Raw genomic sequence first — 8,044 nt, 5'->3', positions numbered from 1 at the left:
CTAGGATTGGGGTTATCAAGTATCAAAATGGGGTTACCAATTTCCGAATGGGCATATCAAGTCCCTAAAAATTGGCAGAGGGCACTAGAGTTTTGGAAAGGGGTTTTCAAGGGACTTGATAAGCCCATTCTGAAATTGGTAACCCCATTTTGATACCTAATAACCCCAATCGTAGAGACTTGAAAACCCCCTTTCAAAGTCAAAACATGTTTTATATGCCAAAGGGTATTTTCGTTCAGCTTTTACTGACAAGACAGATTTTGTCCCCCATTGGTAATTTCTGAAAAGCCTGGGTCCAGCTGATAATTCTGCCTAATGTTTGTCCCCCATTGGTAATTGGTCCTAAAAAATAAAAATAAAATAAAAATCAAACAAAGGGCAAAAGTCCTCACTCTTTCACATATTTGCACCCCATGCCACCTACCTATTAACTACCCAAACAGCTCCAAACTTCTTCAAATTTACAAAAAAATGCCATTGGGCTCAAAAACGAGATTTCCTCTTTCCTATTGCATTTTCCCCCAAATCCTATTTCTTTGCCCTAAATCCTTTCTTATAGGGCCGAATCTCTTTGAAAAACCTAAAATCTTCCCCTAAATCCGTCATCCCCTCAAAAATCCCCATCAAATCTATTTATTGCTTGGTTTACATTTGTTTTCTTCCAAAAATCTCACCCAAACCCGGTTTTCAAACCCTACAAAGCTTTGATTGATCCTTCCCAATGGCTATTTTTGCCCATTCCCCTCTATAAAAACCCCTCAATGATCCTCTTTAAGGACACAACTTTCTCACAGAACATTCTCACACGAGAAATCCATAGCTACAAGCTCCCATTCCCTTCAAACATCTTTTAAGCAATTTTCTTCCCTTTTCTTCATTTGTTTTCTACATTTTTCTCCACTTCAATCACGAGGCAGCGACAAGACGCCATCTCTCAAGCTTCAAACAGGGTTTCCGAAACCCACCTTCATCATCAACTTCTGTGAGCTTCATCAGTTCATTTACAAACCTAAACTTACTTTATTTATTACTGATAGCAACTTATATTCCTGCGTATTTTAGTCTGCCACAACAAGCAGCGAGTTAATAAGCTTTACATATCTTTTAATCACTGTGTCCACCTTTTGCAATCTCATTATTCAAGCATAACTAAAATCCAATCTTCTGTCATAAACACACAATTATTTTCAGCCACATATGAGATGCTCTCTTTCTAATTGGCACTTATATCTATTCGTTGTCTGAATTTTTGCACTACTGTTTTTCATGACTCGTCTGAACTTTCAGAACATGTTCATATTATTGTAATTAAGTTCTCCAAACGCATAGTTACTCAATTACATTGCAGGTTCGTGTTTCTTTATCACTTGAAGAGATAAACAAACCCTTATTCGCTTACAAAGAAAAAGTCGGTGGCTATACCATCTCTGATTCGACACAATATAGTTGTCTTGCATACTGACCGTACTATTTAACCTCAAATTTAATCTATTATAGGAATCAAGCCCCTATTCTTTCACATGCTAAGTTCCCTTAACTGCTATATTCTTCAGTTTTGATCCAAAGTTTAAAATTTTCTCAGCCGTTATTTGACTCACACTCAAAGATTCAAAACTCCAAAATTTGTTTAAAAGTTTTCAAATTTTTATAAGTTTTCACTAGGTTTTTAGAAAACCTAAAAAATAAACATTTTCTATTTTGCCATGCCTTCCCACCCAAGTAACGGTGGTGGGAAATAAGGCAACTTTCCCAACACCTTCCTTCAATGGCTATAGTTAAATCCATGATTTACAAATGCATGTGTTATTCAGCTTTCAGTTTCTTAAAGTTAAACACAAACCATCTTAAAACTCCACCCAAATGTTTTGTTTCTTTTGATTGTACAGTTTGAACTGAAGCTGTATCAAAGCAATTAGTCTTCCATACTTTATTGGGTTTTCAAGGGACTCTACGAGAAACTCTTTGATCCCACCATGTATGCTTCATTCTAGTACAATGAACCCATCTTCTCTTTCTGCTGGAAACATACATAGGGGCATGTTTGTCCCAAATTCAAAATTTTATCTGCAACCAAATGGCAAAAAGTTTTATGTCCTTATTCAAGCATCGTCTTTAAGAAAATAGTTGTACCTAAATCATTCTTTGAACATGCTATGAAACCCTTTACAAATGAACAGACCCAAAAAATATTATGTAGAAATGAAAGTCAATGTTATTCTTCTGACATTGCTTACTCTTCATTTGCTATCGGAGAAAATTTTCAACTTGATGATGTAATTGAGGCTCAACAATTCAATAGAGATACTTTGAATGCTATATTTGAAGTGGCAAGAGAGATGGAAAAGATTAAGAAGAATTCTCGTGTAAGTAAAAGTTTGAGAGGCTATCTTGCCACGCCCCGACCCCACTGTATAGATATTGTCCGGTTCTGGGTCACCTACCCTCCCCGGTTTTGTTTTGCAGCAGCACTAACCGTGCCCGACCCACTCTGCGGGACCCGCCCCTTGAAGATGCTGAAAATGCGTCTACACAGGGCGAGGGGAAATCCACATATATAGACCAGTAACTTTTCCTCCCTTTCCGATGTGGGATCTTTCAATCCACCCCCCTTAGGGCCCAGCGTCCCCGCTGGCACACCGTACTGAATGGGAGGTCCCGCTCTGATACCATTATGTCACGCCCCGACCCCACTGTGTAGATATTGTTCGGTTCTGGGTCATCTACCTCCCCGGTTTTGTTTTCCAGCAGCACTAACCGTGCCCGACCCACTCAGCGGGGTCCGCCCCTTGGAGATGCTGAAAACGCGTCTACACAGGGAGAGGAGAAATCCACATATATATATCCCAGAAACATTTCCTCCCTTTCCAATGTGGGATCTTTCAATATCTACACAGTGGGGTCCGGGCGTGACATAATGGTATCAGAGCGGGACCTCCCATCCAGTACGGTGTGCCAACGAGGACGCTGGGCCCTAAGGGGGTGGATTGTGAGATCCCACATCGGAAAGGAAGGAAAAGTTACTGGGCTATATATGTGGATTTCCCCTCTCCCTGTGTAGACGCGTTTTCAGCATCTCCAAGGGGCGGGCCCCGCGGAGTGGGTCGGGCACGGTTAGTGCTGCTGGAAAACAAAACCAGGGAGGGTAACACAGTGGGGTCGGGGCGTGACATATCTCATGGCCACTCTCTTTTATGAACCCTCAACACGAACTAGGTTGTCCTTTGAGTCTACCATGAAACGGTTGGGTGGAGAAGTTTTGATGACAGAAGATGCATGGGAATTTTCATCAGCTGCCAAGGGGGTGACACTTGAAGGTAACATTCATTCATTACTTACATTGCTCAATTTTGGAGACTGGTTTTTTTTTCTTTGAATGGGAATTTTCTTGATTGAGCTTCATGTGCAGATACAATAAGAACTGTTGAAGGATACTCAGATATATTGTCATGAGACACTTTGAAAGTGGTGCTGCCAAAAGAGTTATTAATGCCGGGGATGGTCCAGGACAGCATCCAACACAAGTATGTATGTATGACATCGTGGTGGTTAATGATGTTTTATAGCAGGGGTAATCAAATTACATGCCTTGCACTTTTTATAGAGGATCTATTACTTTTGCTTATCATTCAAAAAAAAGAAAGAAAGAACTATTGATTTTTTGCTTTCTGTAAATATCTCTTTTGACAGCCTTCTGGCTTCTTTGAAAAGCCTAGGGTGCATTTGTAACTGGAAATAGCTTGTTATAGTAATTGTTATTCCATTGTAATGATGCTGTTAGATTTATTTTCATATTTACTAGAATTGGTCTTTTATCTTGTTGTATGGATATATTAAAAATACTCGCTTGCTTCCAATGAAACATGACTCTAGGGTTGGCATGTTATGAGTGAGTTGTGACTGTAGGCTTGTTTGAGCTTCTCTCAAGCATTGTGCTTTTTATGCGGCCGTGGGCTCATGCTATAAAATGGATTCATTAAGTGGGGCAGATCAAATGACGCATCTCTCTCTCTCTCTCTCTCTCTCTCTGTGTGTGTGTGTGTGTGCGCGCCATTTTCAAACATGGAATATACGGTACAACACATAAACACTGACACGCGTGCACATGCAGATGCATGCACTCAAACAAACACATGCACATCTCATTATGCATGAACTAGCACATATGCACCCTGATTCATGCACATGCACATCCATGTAGTCATGCACAAACCAAATACACTTCAATTTTTTTATTTTCATTTCTGTGAAATTCTGTTTATAGAAATAGATAGTCCATATACTTTTATTTTTAACAGGATGACATAAAAAACTATCTGACATCTAAGGGGGTTTGAGTGGGAAGAAAGCAATGATCTGATGGAAGTGGCTTCTAAATGTGATGTGGTTTATCAGACGCACATTCAACAAGAAAGATTTGGTGAGAGAATTGATCTATATGAAAAGGCTAGAGGGAAGTACATTGTGGATGGGAATGTGTTGGGTGTGATGCAAGGGCCCTCTTTATGCAAGGGCTAAAGAATGGCCCCTGAATAGATCCATGTCATTAAGTGCAACCGAATTCAGTTTCTCAACCGGCTTTAAAAATGGCGTGAATCTATTCAAGGGCCCTTCTCCGGCCCTTGCATAAAGAGGGCCCTTGAATCTATCATTCCCCTTTTCTCTAATATTGTGTTTTTAATATTCTGTTGTGTATGTTGTTGTAAATCACGGTGGATGTGGATGGTGACCTGAGTGATGCATATTTTAGACAAGCAAAGAATAGCCTCTATATTCGCATGGCTCTATTAAAGCTTCTACTTCTTGGCTGGTGAGGGTATCAAATCTTATTAAATTTTTGATAATCTAATTTATACTTGCTGATTGCATGTTCATCGTCAGTCAGCAGAATGAGCTTACAATAAAAACGGAATGGAGACAATAATTTGGGATTTGATGGTGTTTGCTTTGTTTATTTTTCTATTTTCCATTCACAGCTCAGTTGATTGTTGATTGTGTCCCTACTCTTTCTTTGTTTCTTATAATAAAGTTATTATTATTTAATTATTATCATTATTTGGTACATGAAGGACCAGCAGCACTAGGATCTTTGCATATCTTTTCGTCTGCAATGCTGAATGATTCTAAGGTGGATTATGCTAGTCTTGCATATCTTTTCCTCTCCCATTCTATTCCTGATTATTCCAAAACTAGTGAAATCCAGCTACGGATATAAATAAAGTGCGTGGTTCCAATTCTTGAGCTTGCTTAATCCTCCCCCTCATTATACTTTGCACGCATCTCTGTGGTGGATTTTTGTGCTTCCAAGCCGTGCACCCTCATCTCCTCCATACTTGCAAGGGTTTATTTCGGGCCAAAGTTCTTATCCTTCCTAGGCATTTGGCAAAAAAAAGGCCATTATTTTTCAACCTCAGCTTCCTAGGATCAACAACATTGCCATTGTTTTTGGGTGCATTGTTGAACCTCCTTCCAAACCCCTGGATGCTTACTCCTTGTCTTCTTCCTTTCCTTCTTAAACAAGGTTTCATTGGAGCTTTTCCTTTTTTTAGCAATGTCACCGAAGATATTAAGACCTAAAATGCATATTCATCTCCGAAGAGGTGATAAGACTACTTCCAAGGGAGCATTAATTGCCAATGTCATAGTGAGCCCAAGATACAAAAGAATGAAAATTTATGGACTCGGCCAGGTACAGAAAGTTGACTTGTTTTGAGTCGGGATAACATTCCATCAATTTCCTTCTGTATATTGAAGGAATTTGGGGGACAATGTTTACACCCATTTTGGTCATGAACGGTCGTCGAAGACCGAATCAACTTGGTGCTGACTCACTGAGCTTGAGTCAAAGGAGTTACAATGCCATCCTTCTGATGATAATCATTTTGATTTTTCATAAGATATCATTCATACATTTTCAAGATGTTGCTGTGCATTTTCGTGGTTTCAAGTGATCTATGAATATTATTACAAGTGATTTGCTAGGGACCCTCGCAGAAGGCATTTCGCTAACGGCATGTTGCATGAGATGGTCCCTAGCAACTCCCTTATTATAATCATGGAAAAGGTGAGAGGAGTGGAGATGTTTTGGCTATCGTTTGTTACAATTAGCAAGTGATTTTAGCTCTTCGGACTTTTTTTAACACTATCCAAAGATGAAGGTTTAGACTTTGAACCCGAGTCAATGAAGATTTAGAACCAGATCTTCTTCCACTAAAGGAGACCCAGTGCCTGCGTTTGAGGATTTTGAAGCTAATGTTGCTAAAATATAGCCATGAAGTTTACATATAAGCATTGGATGAATGATGATTTCAAGTTTTCAATTTAATTGGTTGTAATATAACTTAGTTGCACGCGGTAGTCTGGACAGAGAGACTGAACATAAAGACCGAAGTGAAAATGGCTGAAGATAGTCATTATCACAGTTTTAGGCTTTTTGTGGGGGTTCGAGCTCTCCTCCTTGTTTTCTTAGGGTGATATTTTTTGTTTTATGTTGTAAAAATGAACATAAAACAAATTTTACATCCAATTTTACGTCGAAAGGAACGGAGCCAAAACGCATTTCCGTTTCCTATGACTTGCTAGTCAAGGAGTGTCAAGCCTAATGCCAACCACCTTTAAATCTCTAAACCCTAGAAACCCAAATTTCCAAATTGGGCCTGGTTGGAACTAATTTGGTTAGGGTTAGCATAGGGCAAAGACAAAAAAAGACCCATAACCCTAAAATTTTGAAAGCACGATAAAAATAGGGGCGTGGGACATTGGGATGGGGTAGGGTTCGTGTCAGGCCTGGCTGCCCAAGGTTTCAATGATAAACCAACCAAAAATTAAATCAAGTTGGCTTTTCCAAACCCTAACCGAACCCAACCCAACCAAAGGAAATGCCAACCCAACATGGGCCGAAATCAGGTAGAAACCGTCAGGGTCGGGCTTGAACCCTGCCCAAGTTACACACTACTATTTTCATTTTCACGAGAATTTATATGATAAAATGCCTTATAAACATGTACTCATCATCCCATCCTTGATATTTAATCGATCCAACAACAGCTCACTTTTTGAGGAGCTGCTGTTTGATCAAATCTCAGGGGTGGTGCTTCTACCGTACAACCTTTATGTGTTTATATGGCCTTTCATCATATAATTTCTCCCATTTTCACATGAAGAATGCTTAACCCAGCAAAAGTCAATTCAACCAATAAGGAAAATGAAGAAGGCAGAAAGTGAATATATACCATTAAGAACGATCATAACAATGGATAGTGTGCTAACCAGACGATAAGTCGTTACATAATTGGCTATACTTTAACCCACATTTATTTACTAGGACATAATATTGAGCAAGAGGTCCTTAGCAACTTCAGTCTCTTTAGTAATTACCAGGTAATCCTGCAAGAGAAAACAAACTTAGATGGAGAGAGAGAGAGAGAGAGAGAGAGAGAGAGAGAGAGAGAGAGAGAGAGAGAGATTTACTTAAATTGGTACAGTATTACAGTTAATGTCAGGGGTGATGGGGAAATTGAGTTTAACCCCACACTTAGGAGGAAGGCCAGCGGCACGGTCCAAATTGATCCGAGAAAACTTCTTTAGATCGTCCTTGAGACACCTGCAGATAGCTTGACGATCCGCCTTAGTTTTTCCCTCGTTCTTCAAAACCACAATCCCTTTGCAACACGCAGACGGGCATTTGTTCGTCCTATCTGTCAAGTAACCCAGGCAAGGGGCAAGCTCGGCAGTAACATTGTCACATGAGATATCACCCATAGCTAAACCACAAAGTAGCACGAGAATAGCCAGGGAGGCGAGACTGCGACGACCCATCTCCATAGCCTTTTAATTATTGATAATTCTTTCACTAAGAGGAGCTCAAGTAGGGCTAAATTCTATGTTTAATGTAGCTTAAGGTGTCATGAGGTGTGCTTTATATAGGTTGTTGTGGGCAAGAACGAGGGAGGAAGATTTTGCATATCATGGTATTTTCATGCATGCTCCCTTTTTTCTTCTTCTTTAGGTGGGTACATCATGCATGCTCCTGATTTCATGCAAAGCG

General features: G+C 39.8%; 1 long non-coding RNA gene and 1 pseudogene across 1 annotated transcript; one reads left to right on the top strand and one right to left on the bottom strand.

Annotated features, from left to right (window-relative positions):
* The first annotated feature begins 430 nt into the window (after nucleotides 1-430).
* Nucleotides 431-4,796, top strand: LOC143862356 (uncharacterized). Its single transcript, XR_013240269.1, has 2 exons — nucleotides 431-3,314; nucleotides 3,407-4,796. It is a non-coding gene; the product is annotated as an uncharacterized LOC143862356 (long non-coding RNA).
* A 2,671-nt stretch (nucleotides 4,797-7,467) lies between these two features.
* LOC143860264 (non-specific lipid-transfer protein 1 pseudogene) lies at nucleotides 7,468-7,821 on the bottom strand (annotated as a pseudogene).
* Nucleotides 7,822-8,044: the final 223 nt, after the last annotated feature.

The sequence above is a fragment of the Tasmannia lanceolata genome, unplaced genomic scaffold (genome assembly GCF_043159265.1).
Source record: "Tasmannia lanceolata isolate RefF3 unplaced genomic scaffold, GAP_Taslan_0.1 ptg000037l, whole genome shotgun sequence".
NCBI lineage: Eukaryota > Viridiplantae > Streptophyta > Magnoliopsida > Canellales > Winteraceae > Tasmannia > Tasmannia lanceolata.
The sequence above is the reverse complement of the archived record's forward strand: the minus strand, read 5'-3'. Positions and strand labels throughout refer to the sequence as shown.